At 46.5% G+C, this 12,691-nt stretch overlaps 1 protein-coding gene across 1 annotated transcript in view; it reads left to right on the forward strand.

The window, feature by feature from the left end:
* The window catches only part of LOC135916603 (fatty acid synthase-like), a 170,527-nt gene that overhangs the window by 139,010 nt on the left and 18,826 nt on the right, over nt 1-12,691 (forward strand). The window lies entirely within an intron of this gene.

The following is a 12,691-nucleotide window of genomic DNA, read 5'->3' on the forward strand; positions in this document are numbered from 1 at the left end:
CATCTCCTTAAACGCCTCGAAATCGGCTTGATGCTTGCTCTTCCACTTCAAGGGCGTGTTTTTCTCAAGGGGCCTATCGAATTCCACCACAACCATCGCTCTGTTCTTCAAAACGCAGTCGTCAAATCAAATAAGGCCCAGAAAAGCCCTTAGGGATCTCTTGTCAGATGGTTTGGGTGCTTGAAGTATAGCCTCAACCTTTTTCTCGGTGTTACGAACACCATTGCTGTCAATTCCATGTCCCGAAGCTCAATTGACGTAATTCTGAACCTGCACTTATCTTTCTTGAGGCGTAAGCCTTTCTCACTTAGCCTCGACAGAACCTGATTCAGACGCTGTGCGTGCTCATTTGCACTATTGCCGTTGACAACGATGTCGCCAATGTGAACACTCACCCCTGGAATTCTAGGTATCTTTGTCTCGCTCACGCACTGAAAGATAGCTGGGGCAGCGGAAATTCAGAACGGGAGGCATTCCACCCTGAATAGCCGTTTTATGGTGTTCACTGTGAGCAATGCTGCAGTTTCTTCATCAACTTTCAGTTGTTGATATGCTTGATAAAGATCCAACATTGAGAGGAGGGTTCCACCATAAAGGTTTTGCGGACACTTAATCTGTAGTTGGCAGCGGTTATGATGCCGCACCGCCCGCGTGCGGTGCGGCTTGTGGCGATGGGCGGCTCGAGCGTAAAAAGTCCTTAGCGGCGTCCCGCTGCGGAGATTCTCAGCTTTGCTAACGCCGCTGTTCTTGATGTGCACGCTGTGGGTCTTCGGAGGTCGGAAACGCAAGATGGTCCAGGCTCATCGACGGATGCACGTTCGGCCTTAGCGGCTTCCCCACGCCGGCCCACCCATTCTCGCTGTCACTGCTTTTGTCGTTCTAGAGGGACACGTTGCTCCTCTTCCGTGCGTACGACACGCGTCCGCCCCATGGAACCGCTGAAGAACTGCCGATAAAATCGCCGGGCGACACTGTCGTCACTTTATAGACGAACACGCATTGGACGATACATGCCTGTACGTGTATGTTTATTACGGCTTTTACACACACACGGTTGCTATAGCGGCGCGCTCCCTAGCGGCGGCGAACGAGTGCCGCGCCGAGAACAATGGGTCATGAATAACTCGACTTTGACACTTGTGGTAATGAACCTACAAGGCTAGACTCTACTTTTACACTAGCTTTCTTGACGTGAAGGTTTGCACGCACAGACGCCGAAACTTTGCTGATAGTTTTGTACAAACATATACAGTTTCGCTGCAAAAATTAGACCAATTGGCTGCGCCAAGCACGAAATATCGTGAGACAGCACATTTTCAATGATCATAATAGTCATTATCTTGTACCAGTTAAGTTAGGCATTGCTACGCCATTATTTGACCGGTTCTTAATTTAATCGTTTGCAGGCACGATGTCGCTGATAGAATGTTGTTTTATTGCAGACATGATACGCGTAGTCGTTTACACTGGGTTGCAGAAAGCATACAGGGTTACTCGGTGGACACAGGAGCGAGCAGGAGGATTGCAGATTTGCTCAAAGACTGTTTCGTGGATTTCCCGCCACACTGGCCGGTGCTGTAGAGCAGCTTTCGCACTTACACGAAGGATATGTGAGGATAAATCTTAAGCTTCAGTATACAGTTGAGCGGACGTAGTTGTGTAGGCGTGGGCGTGTGTTAATGCCCATTGCGCGCAGGGTACAACGGTACTTTAGTTTGCGCAAGTAAAGTCCTACACATTCTACACACCGAACCCGACGAGAATTCTTCAACGTCGAAAAACGCAAAAGCGAAGGTCGCGTACACGGGGGACATGACGCAGCCCAAGTCCTGCTTGTGCGATAGCTTCACATACACAGAAAATACAAAGCCAAACTGGTCGTCGATGAAGTCTTGTTTCAAGATGGCCGCCGCAGCAATGTCAAAGACAGACGTTCCTCGGCCTTGCCATGCTGGTTGCAACGTCCGCAGCTGGTCGAGGTCCTCACTGTTCAGTCATTTTGGCCACGCACGTGGCACACTTGTGAAATATGTCGTTCTACAATCGCTTCTGTTGTTCTTCGGCAGTCTCGTTGGCACGTTTCAATGCCATGAGTTATTTTCTTTCTTGCTGCAGTCGCGATCACTTGGCCACATCTTCGTCGGTTCGACTCCCGCCGCCTTTGTCGCCGAGCTCTTTGTCGTTGGCTGCGCATGGCGCGAAGAATCTCTTTTAAGACATTTCAGACGACAATCGCCAGTGAAATTCCATATTTGTTTCCCATATACGCACGCGGTCGCATGTATGAAAGGAAGACGTTGCTCACCCGATACCCGCGTGACGAGGCTTCTCATAGAGAGAGGCGAAATCTAGGTTGCTAGGCAGGTTTTCTTGCACTTAAAGTCGTTTTGTAGCATTTTGACGTGACTGTGGTCGCATGAAACGACAACGACAGGCTGGTGCTACTAACCAGAAGACACATACGCGTGTACATAAAGCACTGTAAGGGACAATGACAAAGTAAATTTCACAACCACTAAAATTTCTTGGTATAGATAATTACGTTTTCTAGGAAAATAATCCTGAATTACACTACAAGAAACGGAATAATGCGTATGACAAAAAAAGAACTTCTCATGTGTCATTATTATTAGGTGTGGACATTATAAAGTGTTGCTGTCCAGGTAGGTTTACGCTTATGGCTTGTGTACCAATCCAGGTCGATTCGTACATAAGCCAGGAGTTGGCTAGCGTTGTTATTGTAATATTGATTGATCAACTGGAGCTGTTGTACAATGGATCACATCCATATCATGAATCACGCAATCGAGAAATCTGCGGAGTACAATGAACCTCTCTATGTGCCTCTCTATAGGTTTTAAAGGGTGTGAAAAGGCATTTAATTCCGTAGATGTAAGCATCATGGAAGTATTGCGCAGCCAATGAGTACCGGAATCATGCAAGAATATCTTGGCATATACCCACAAAGATTCTACAGCTGCAATAATTCTCCACAATTACAGGGGAAAAGTACCTATCAAAAAAGAGGTCAGGCCAGGAGAGAAAATATCACCAGTGCCATTCACCTTATGGCTGTCAATAATTATAGATCAGAATTAATTTCAAATATCCTCACAGCCTTCTGTTTGCAGATGACATGGTTCTGTTCAGCAATGCTTAGGATGAATTGCAAGAAATTATTGAGGACCTTTACAGAAAAGAAATGTTTACCAATGTGGGGTGGAAGTTTAACTTGCAGAAGACAAATGCAGTGTATATTATGCTTGTAAGAAAACGAGAATTATTTATCGACAGTCAGACTGTCGAATATCTTTAGGAGTACGGTTGTCTGGGTCGCGCACTCAGAGGCAACCCTGAGCATCGGAAGAAAATTTACAGAAGAAAAGAAATTGGTGGCTCTCCTGTAATCGAGAGTATATGTAAGCATGAAATGGCAACCGGCAAACCAGATCGGTTGGAGATGATATTAGTCACTATACTAAAATGGGTGTAGTTCATGTTAACAACGGCACACGGCACCACACCACACCGAACCACACCGCACTACGCCATGCTGTACACTGGTCCATATGGACGCCGCTCGGATAGAAGAGGAAAACCGGCTGAATGCGGCACAAAACGCGGCGATACACGCCACGGAGACGCAGCGCACTTCACCTGTAGAAGAATAATCAATTGAATTCTGGAGTGTTACGCGCCAAAACCGCAATTTGATTATGGGGCACTCCGTAGTGAGGGCTCCGGAATAATTTTGACAACCAGGGGATCTTAACATGCCCCCAATGGACGGGGCACGGGCGTTTTCGCATTTCGCCTCCATCGAAATGCGGCCGCACCAGCCGGGATTTGATCCCGTGACCTTGTGATTAGCAGCGGAACGCCATAACCACTAAGCCACCGCGGAGGGTAGAAGTACCTGAAGGAGACGCCACGCAGCGTGGTGCCATCTTTCGATGTGACGACAAACCTTCGCCGCGGAACTCACGGATCGCGGGTGTTTAAAAGAGCACAGGCAGGCAACCCTGTCTCAGCGCCAAAAGATGACAATTAAGTGTGTGGTGCCCCGTATCTGCCTTTTCAACGTCTCTGTTGGAAATAACCAATCAAGCTTCAGCGCACTAGAAGTTGGAGCTTGAGTGATATTGTTAAGAAGCATTACGAAAAACTCGGAAGCAATATCTTTTGCAACATGTTTGGACAGGGAATAGCGTATGTCATGCGGTCGTGTAGAAATGGTTGGGGGCCAGAGACTCCATTTTCTCGTTTTGACTGGTTGCTCGGATAATCTAGTTTTGTTCTCGCAACTTGCCCCGATAACGACTGTGGCTTTTCACTCAAGGTCACTTGAACGTTACCGACAAGCGGACTGAAAAGCATTTAAGGTTTATTAAACTGCGTCAGAGTGCATGTAGGAGGCATTACAAAATTATAAGCGGGAGTTTATCGCCGTCGTTGATAAGAAAAGCGTACGATTGTGGCACACTACCTGTACTAACATATGAGGAAGAAATTCGTAGGTGAGCAAAGCAGCCTGCGAGAGGTTAAGGACCGCGCAAAGGAAGGTAGAACAAAAACTGTTAGGCGTAAATTTATGTGACTGGAAGATAGCCGTGTGGATCAGACACCAAAAGAGGGTAGCCGATATTCCAGCTGAGATTATTAGCAAAAAATGGAACTGGGCCGGCTATGTAATGCATAGGGCAATAAATGGCCCGGCCAAGTTCATTCCTTCCATGAAAGCTGTGCCGTAGCCGTTATAGTTACAGAATGAATACCACGGAAAGGGAAGCGCAGTCAGGGGCTGCAAAAAAAAAAGAGCCGGGTTGTTGAAAATGGGAAGTTTCCACGTGCAACTTGGAATCAGCTAGCGCAAGACTGGGGTGACTGGAGATAGCTGGCAGAAGCCTTCTTCCTGCAGTGTACATAAAATAGGCTGATGATGATTATAATAACAACATAACGAAATAGCACTTTTGAGATCGCTACCGTGTGACATACCGGTTATCACTCTTTCTCGACGGTTCTTTCTACATAATATCAACAAACCAGCAGCGTGTTCCTAAATAGAGCCGAACAAGCTCAAGTGCCAATCCATAAGACCATGATTTTGTTCATTTTAAGAGTGATTATACATGGTCAACACGGTCAAGTGCTTTCGGAGGTCTAAATACAATCCTAAGGTGAGAAATCTTTTTTACTAATTCCCTAAGTTATCGTTTTCATCACTTTGAGGTCGCTCTCGGTGGATGTTGTTTTATCTAAAGATGTACTGGAAGTCGTGTAATATGCGAAGTGTACAAGGGAGCTTTTGATACAAGTAGTAATCTTTGGAAGCCTTTTGACAGTATCGAAAGGGCGGACAACGTTTGTGATTCAGTTACATTCTACCGTCGAATCATTCAGATACTTGTTTGACAGGCTGAGAATATCATGTAGAAGAACTAATATTCGTTAAAATCTCACTGAAGGCGTTATCCGAGAAGCATTTCGCTTGTCGCGGTAGTAGTCGTGCGCCAATTCACAACGCAGGTGCAAGACAAGGACCAGAAAAACTCGCGAGGACAGCGCTTTTCGTGGCTCCGCCATTATTGTGCTTGTCTTGCCTCCGCTCTGCGAATTTCCATCATGGGTCATCAACTAGACACCTTGCACGCTTTACTAGCAGTAGTAATCGACGATAACTTGGTTTCCGCCATGTCACTGCCTTCGTTCCTTTATCATGGGCTAATGCCATATACATAACTGTCCCGCACGGTATCCATCCTCGCACAATAAATTATGTGCATCTCCATACTAGTTAAGCATTCTATGTTAGCCATGGAAAAGCCTCCATCAACTGGCCTCCTTACATCCGATTGTTTATTTCGTGTGTTGTGCGTCTCGAGTGGGGTTATGCCATGAAAGATCTTCTATCCATCGCGGTATAGAAATTTTCGGGATCATATTTATGGCCATGACCTATCCTATAAGGTTCGCAATTTTGATACAAGCTAGCAATTTCCTGCGTTTAGCGAACCTGTCCCCTATATCTGCAAAATATTTCTTCGAACTGAACTTTAATAATGGGCGTCGAATCGATTCCTTGTCGATCATTGGCGATGTTATAAGATTAGCAATCGTTCCTACAATGTGTGCCTAATAATTGTTCGTATGTTTCATATATGTGTATGTATGTAATGGCAGACAGAATGACAGTAGGGGAAGGAATGGAAGACGAGGAATAAAGGCAATGTTCGGGCGACTGTCGTTGTCTTCGTCCGCAACCTCCTGCTCGCGTCACACAAGCCGACAGGATGAAGACCTGGATGCCCCCTCATCCACCGCGCATCCACAGGGAAGACTTCCACGCCGCGCCGTGAACACCGAGTACACTGCTCCACCACCGACACCCACCCGCATCACGACCACATCACCGCGAGCCTTTTAGATACACCGGATCAGCAGACGGCGGGCCCGTGGAAGACTGGTTTCGCCTCTTCGAGCTCCACGCGTCCGCTGCATCATGATTGGAAAGAGATATGGTCTCCAACTTCAATGATTACGTCACCGATGAGCCATATCGCTTCTATTTAATGCACATGTTTGATAACAATTAATGGTGTGATAAAATCGATGAAAACATGATCAGTCGATTTAAAGTGCATGCCGCAGACACCCTCCTCGATCCAACAGCGGGAGACATTGCAACTGGGTCGCCGCAGTCACCCACAGTTTGTACCATAGCTATCATTATCAGTTCCAACCAAAGCTACGTATGACCAGATCGTCGACAGCTTTCGCATGTAACAATCTCTCCCATGTATATGCACCCTGCGGGAGCATATACAGGAACACTACGCGCGATGTGACATGCGCGCCGCGTACCTTCGATACACGCGCACTTTGCAGTGCAATTGCATATTATTATACCAGGTGGCACGCTATGTCACAATTTCCTACCTTGCGGTACAAGGTACATAGACACATCTTGAGGAATAAGAGATTGTCGAGATCTATACGAATTGCTATAATCAAAAACGTGTACGGTATACCCAATTAAATAAAGCAGGCTTGGGGACTGGTAATCACTGCCAAATTTCAAAGTGGTCGTCAATAAACCCTCCTTCTTCATCTCCTCCTCCTCATCATCATTAGCATCGCATTCTTGCAATTGCCACGTGACGTGAGATGCGCGCCACTTAGCGTAGATACGTGCAAAATTTCTATTGCAGTTGCATATTATTGGGATAGCAATTATATGTATACTACAGCCACATTTTTGTCGTCGCCGTAGCCATGATGTTCCGTATAAAGGCCGAGGGCGATAACAGCGTCGCCGCGCGTCGTGTGCTGTATGTGCGAGCGAAAGTGAGCGACAGAAGCCGCAATTGCGGCGCAATCTGGCGCGTGCGAAGAAAGAAAGCAGAGAGCAAGCGTCGTCTTCCGTCGTGCTAAAAACCATGAGGGGAATGGAAGGTAGGGGGGGGGGGCGGCGTTGCGCTCCGACAGCAACTGCGCATTTCGTGACCGGGCGCCAGGGGAACTGACGATTCCCGTTAAATCTCGCCCTCCAGAGGAAAGCGGGTAGGCAGCGCAGAAGGGAGGGGGGGGGGGATAGGGGCGGCGGCTTCGACTCCTCCAACAAGTGCGTGCTTTGCACAACCGCGCGCGGTCGTGCCCGCCGCATTTTGAAAGGGATCTGCAGATGGCTCTTACTTTTGTGCGCGCTGTGTTCTCGCCGCTCTTGAGCTGAAGCAATAGACGACACGAAGGTCACTTTGCTCGCTGCTGCTGCTGCGCTTGCTCACACCAGCGTTTTGGCAAATAAAAAAATTGGAGGACGCTTAAGCTTCGCGTTCAAGAGCGGAACGCGATAGCGTTATCGCACCCCGTTCGCACCGCCTACTCGTCGCGATCGGCATGGAGAGCCGGGCCGCGACGCGCCATGAAGGCGGACACGATCATGGGACGAGTGGCGCGCCACGTGTCGGGGCAGCGCCGTACATTGCGCAGATGCTTTGCCGCAAGATGGCTTTGCTTGTGCGCAGAGCGCAAAAGAAATGTAGCGGAAACCTACTTCGCTACTCGTGAAACTGCGACTTCTGTAATTTACATGGTCATAATTACCAATATACACCGCAGTGTAACTTTCTACGGCACGTTTCTGAGGGAACACCGCATTCACTAGAGGCGATTTTGTACCGCTTTGAACGATCGAACTCGTGGCTGCGTGGTAGCGTCTCTCGGCTCACACTCCGCAGACCCTGGTTCGGTTCCCACCAGCCCATCTTGCAAGATGTGTTTTATTTATTAGGTGCCTTCCAGGATTTATCGCTCACGGCCAACACCGCTGACGCCGACGACACTGGCTTTTCTGCGACAGTAACTCCTTCACGTTGTCGCGTTAAAAAATTAAAATTTGGGCCTTTACATGCCAAAACCACGATCTGATTTGAGGCACGCTATAGTGGGGGACTCCGCAAATTTGGACTACCGGGGTTATTTAACGCGCACCTAAACCTACGTACACTGGTGATTTCGGATTTTGCCCCCATTGAAATGCGGCCGCCGTGGCCGGGATCCAATCCCGCGACCTCTTGCTTAGCAGCCGTACAACATAGCCACTAAGCAACAATGGCGGGTGTTTTGACAGCGAGTGTCGGCGCTCATCGAGTGTGATGTGTTCATGTTTGCTTGTGCACACTGAGACCATACTTGTTAATTCAGTTTGCTGTTTCCAACTTTATACGGCCGATAAAACTACCATGCTCACTTCGTATAGCTGTCTATTAATTTGCTATCGCAATCAACACTTCGCCTTTCGGGCGAATCTGCACATTATTGTAGCAGGCGGCACGTCATCTTGCAATTTTATGGATAATGGTACAAGATAGATAAAGTTTCAGGAAGAAAAAAAGACGAATAAGAAGGTGTATACAAAAAATGCGTGAGTGAAAAACATGCACAGCATAACAGATAAAATCAAGCAGGCTAGGTGACTTATTGTGACAATCCTGTTTCAAAGGGAATGCCAACAAATCATAATTATTATCATTAGCACCGTATCGTTCCATTCCTTATGCGATGTCACATGCACGCCGCGTAGAGTCGATACGTGCAAACATTGCGATGTAATCCACCAGGTGTCCGGACATGTAGCAGTTGCACGTAGCAGCTGCACGCTTCATGTAGCGGGACACGGTTAACTCAAGCGGGCTAGGTGACTGTGTCACCGCCCCTTTTCAAAAGGGATGCTAATAAATCATCACTATCATCAACATCATCGTGTCTTGCCACAGATCAAGGGATGAGTCATGTGCGCCTTGTAGTATTAATGCCTGTGTTTCGTATTCAGTAAACGTTATGGCGCCTCCTCGCAAGGTACGAACCGCAGCTGAAGAAGAGAATCGTGGCGGTATGGGCGCGGCTGCAGCCAGGCAACTTCGGGCTCAGTAGGCTGTTTTGCAGAGAGCAGCACAAGCCGCGGCTCACCATCCGCGTCAAGCGGGCAGTTTAGGTCCTTCTCGTGAAAACGACGCGTACAGACGTTGACGGGAAGACTCTCTCGGGCGTGCTGTCGAAAATGAAGTTACGATCGAGCCGCACCTCCAGCTTGCGCTGTGACTGTGCTGCGTATGCCATGCAGACCTGTGATTTCTTGTTTTTGTTTCTAAACTGTGTTTTCTATGTTCGACTCCTCACGCCTGATGTCATGCCTAATAGTTTCAGGCAACATCACACTGTAAAAGCTATTCTGTGGCACTCAGTTCTCTCCTAACGTTTATCCTCGTAGTCTTCCTGCGAACAGTAGGAATCGGAGAATGTCTAAATGGTGTTGGTCCCGTGATGTTCACTGCGATATCTCCAATTTGCTTCAACTGCTACCGGAATGACCTCCTCAGAAGTAGAGCTTTTGTTTACGTTGTGTCAAATCGGAGAGTCTCTATCCTTGTCACGACATTATGTTGTACACTGAGGTGCCAGAGACCCACTTTATTGTGAAACCTTCTTGGTGCAATATTGTATTCCGAGAGCGTGTTGTGAGTTGGGCAATCATTCTTTTTCGTTTTGCGTTCTTCTTGCTTCACAAAATGTAAGTCAATCGCAATAGCAAGAACGGCTCCGCAAAGTAACTTGACACCTAAATGAACCTGCAGAATGAGATCCTGAGCGCATAACTCATATTCGTGAGGCACTGCCGCACATTTATTGTGGCTTTTATTTGGTAATAATTGGCGCGAAGCAGCGTAATTTGGCAAGTGCAGAATCATTCCTACACTTGATCATGCACACCCAGACAGCTAAGTTAGGTTTTCCGCGTTGGAGTCTTTCCTCCTAGTCTTTACTTTTACTCTAACAAAGGCACAAATGACTAAGAGCCATCTTATTGTTAGAGACAGGACTTATGTCTCAACACAAGTTACTTTTGGGAGAAGAGAGAGAGAGAAGGGAGGAAGAACTTTTTGGGAACTAAAACAGACAGTTAAAGCCTGATTTTACACGCGATGGTGGCTGGAATAGGCACAATAATTTCGCAAATCACCAACTGTTTTAAGTATAGAATGTCTCTTGCCCATTTTGATAATTACGAACTGACGTAGCATTCACTTGTCAACTCCGAAAGAAAACTACCATATTGTAGAAGCCACATTTTCGCAATAGCTTGCTAGAAAATAGAAAGGTTACCTTCTTGCCGATTCGCAGACCTAAGTCAACACGCTTATTTCATTTTTTTCTGTCTCTATGAGCACATGCGCCATATATTTCCTAGCCAGATTTCACCTTCCGGCTTACAATATTACTATGGTGCATATAGCGGATAAACAAAGAAAAGCACAAAATACGCCAGGCAAGCTGTTAAATACTTAACGAGATCTATTAAAGAGAGCGAGTGATGTTTATATGAGGGGTGTAGTTCGTTTCCGAGGCGCAGAACGCATTGCTGTTCATTTATTTCAGCCTTTACAAGAGACATGAAATGCTGGTGAGTATGTACAGCTACAAAACTAGCGCAGACGCCGAGAAAGGACCACGGTGACCACAGTGAACAGAACTCGCAGCAGACGCTTCTACCTTCCGCCTAAGGCATGCTTAGCGCAATCTACAGCCAAAAGTATTTTCATGCTGGAGTATGCAGTACGCGTTTCTGAAAATTCTGCACCTTGCTGTCTTGAGTCCTCGTCTGCGGTGTGACAAGGAGTTGGTCGTAAAATGCCGACGAACGATACTTTCGGTGATCACTTTATCTGGTGTTGCTGCCAGTGTCACGCACATGGTGAGAGGAGCTGAAAAGCTCCACTAATGTTGACAATGCAAGTACTTGTTCACTACATCATATTGCCAGCTCAATGCAGTTAACAATAACGTCTGCCAATGCAGCAAGTTCTTGTGCAGAGAATAAAGAAACGGTCCTTTGAAACATAAACTAGCACCACAAAATAGCGATTGCAGGTGCTAAAAGCGAAAAAAGGGATATGTGGGCTCAGAGAATCAAAGAAAAATATTGACAGGCTATGTAAAATCAGTTGCACACTATTACTTAACCCATAATTTGCACCCATACATCAAAACGGTGGTGTTCTTCGGGCGCGGAGGAAGAACTGGAAATTTTTCGTTGTGAAAAGTCACATTAGAGTAATTTAAGCAGAAGATAAGCAGAATTTTCCACATAAAATGAGCACCGAGTTGTTTCGTTTTCAAGAGACCACCGATTCAGGAAAGTCATGTATCTCAAGAGGAATAGCGATTGGTACGTTCTGCAACAATAAAGCTTGCGCTAAGAAAATATTATCTGCTGGTAGCATTCATACAGAAAGTGCATCATTCTCGTTATAGGGAATAAGTAAATATCGTTCTTGAAAGCCGCCGGTCATAATTATTTGATACCACCGAAAGTGAAGTTGCATTTTAAACAATGATCATGAGGTGCTACAAGTATACTGAGGACCACTTTATTATGCAGTCTTTCTCATTGCGCTTCAACGCTGGTTAATTTCCTGGGGCGGAATTCCGTAAAGCGAACTTATGAACAAATTTTGCGTAAGAAAGCTTTTACAGAAAAATCGTATTTACAAAGCTGAGAGTGTTCGTAACATCAACAAGCTTGTGATGCCTGCCGCAGCAAAGACGAGTTCGGTAGTCGAAAAAAATGCGTATACGTAGGTAAGTACAGTTGCGAACTTAAGTACTTCAGCCAATCTTAAGCGTAAGTCGATTCACAACACCTAAACAGCTGTCGCAGATGACAACTTAAGGACAAATTTCTACGATGGGAATGTAGCAGTGTTACGAACATAATTGTATCTGACTGTGCGGCTCGAGCGGACGCAGGTACGCGTTGGAAGGCGCGTTTGCGATTGGCCAGAGGCCACAATTGGTAGCCAACAATGGCGCGCGCTTCTATCTTTGTGGAGCGCTTTGATTCGTTGTGTCAAAGTGCGTTGAGTTGTCTAATTGCCTAATTGTGTAATTGTATTGAGTGTGCGCCGATGTGGAAAGCAGCAACATTATTGGTGTGCGGCGAACTTTTGTCAAATGCCTGAGAGGCTGTGTTTCTGTATGCCCGCCAACAGCCTGAATTTTCTTACTCGTCATGACACTGTATTGGATGTAAGCAAATAGAAGTGTAGTGTCGATCCCTGATAGACGTAAAGTTTGTCATTTATGTGTTTTGAGCATTTTTATCGTGCTTTTTTCTAGTTTGGTCGTAGTC

Source organism: Dermacentor albipictus, chromosome 2 (genome assembly GCF_038994185.2).
Source record: "Dermacentor albipictus isolate Rhodes 1998 colony chromosome 2, USDA_Dalb.pri_finalv2, whole genome shotgun sequence".
In the NCBI taxonomy this organism is placed as follows: Eukaryota; Metazoa; Arthropoda; class Arachnida; order Ixodida; family Ixodidae; genus Dermacentor; species Dermacentor albipictus.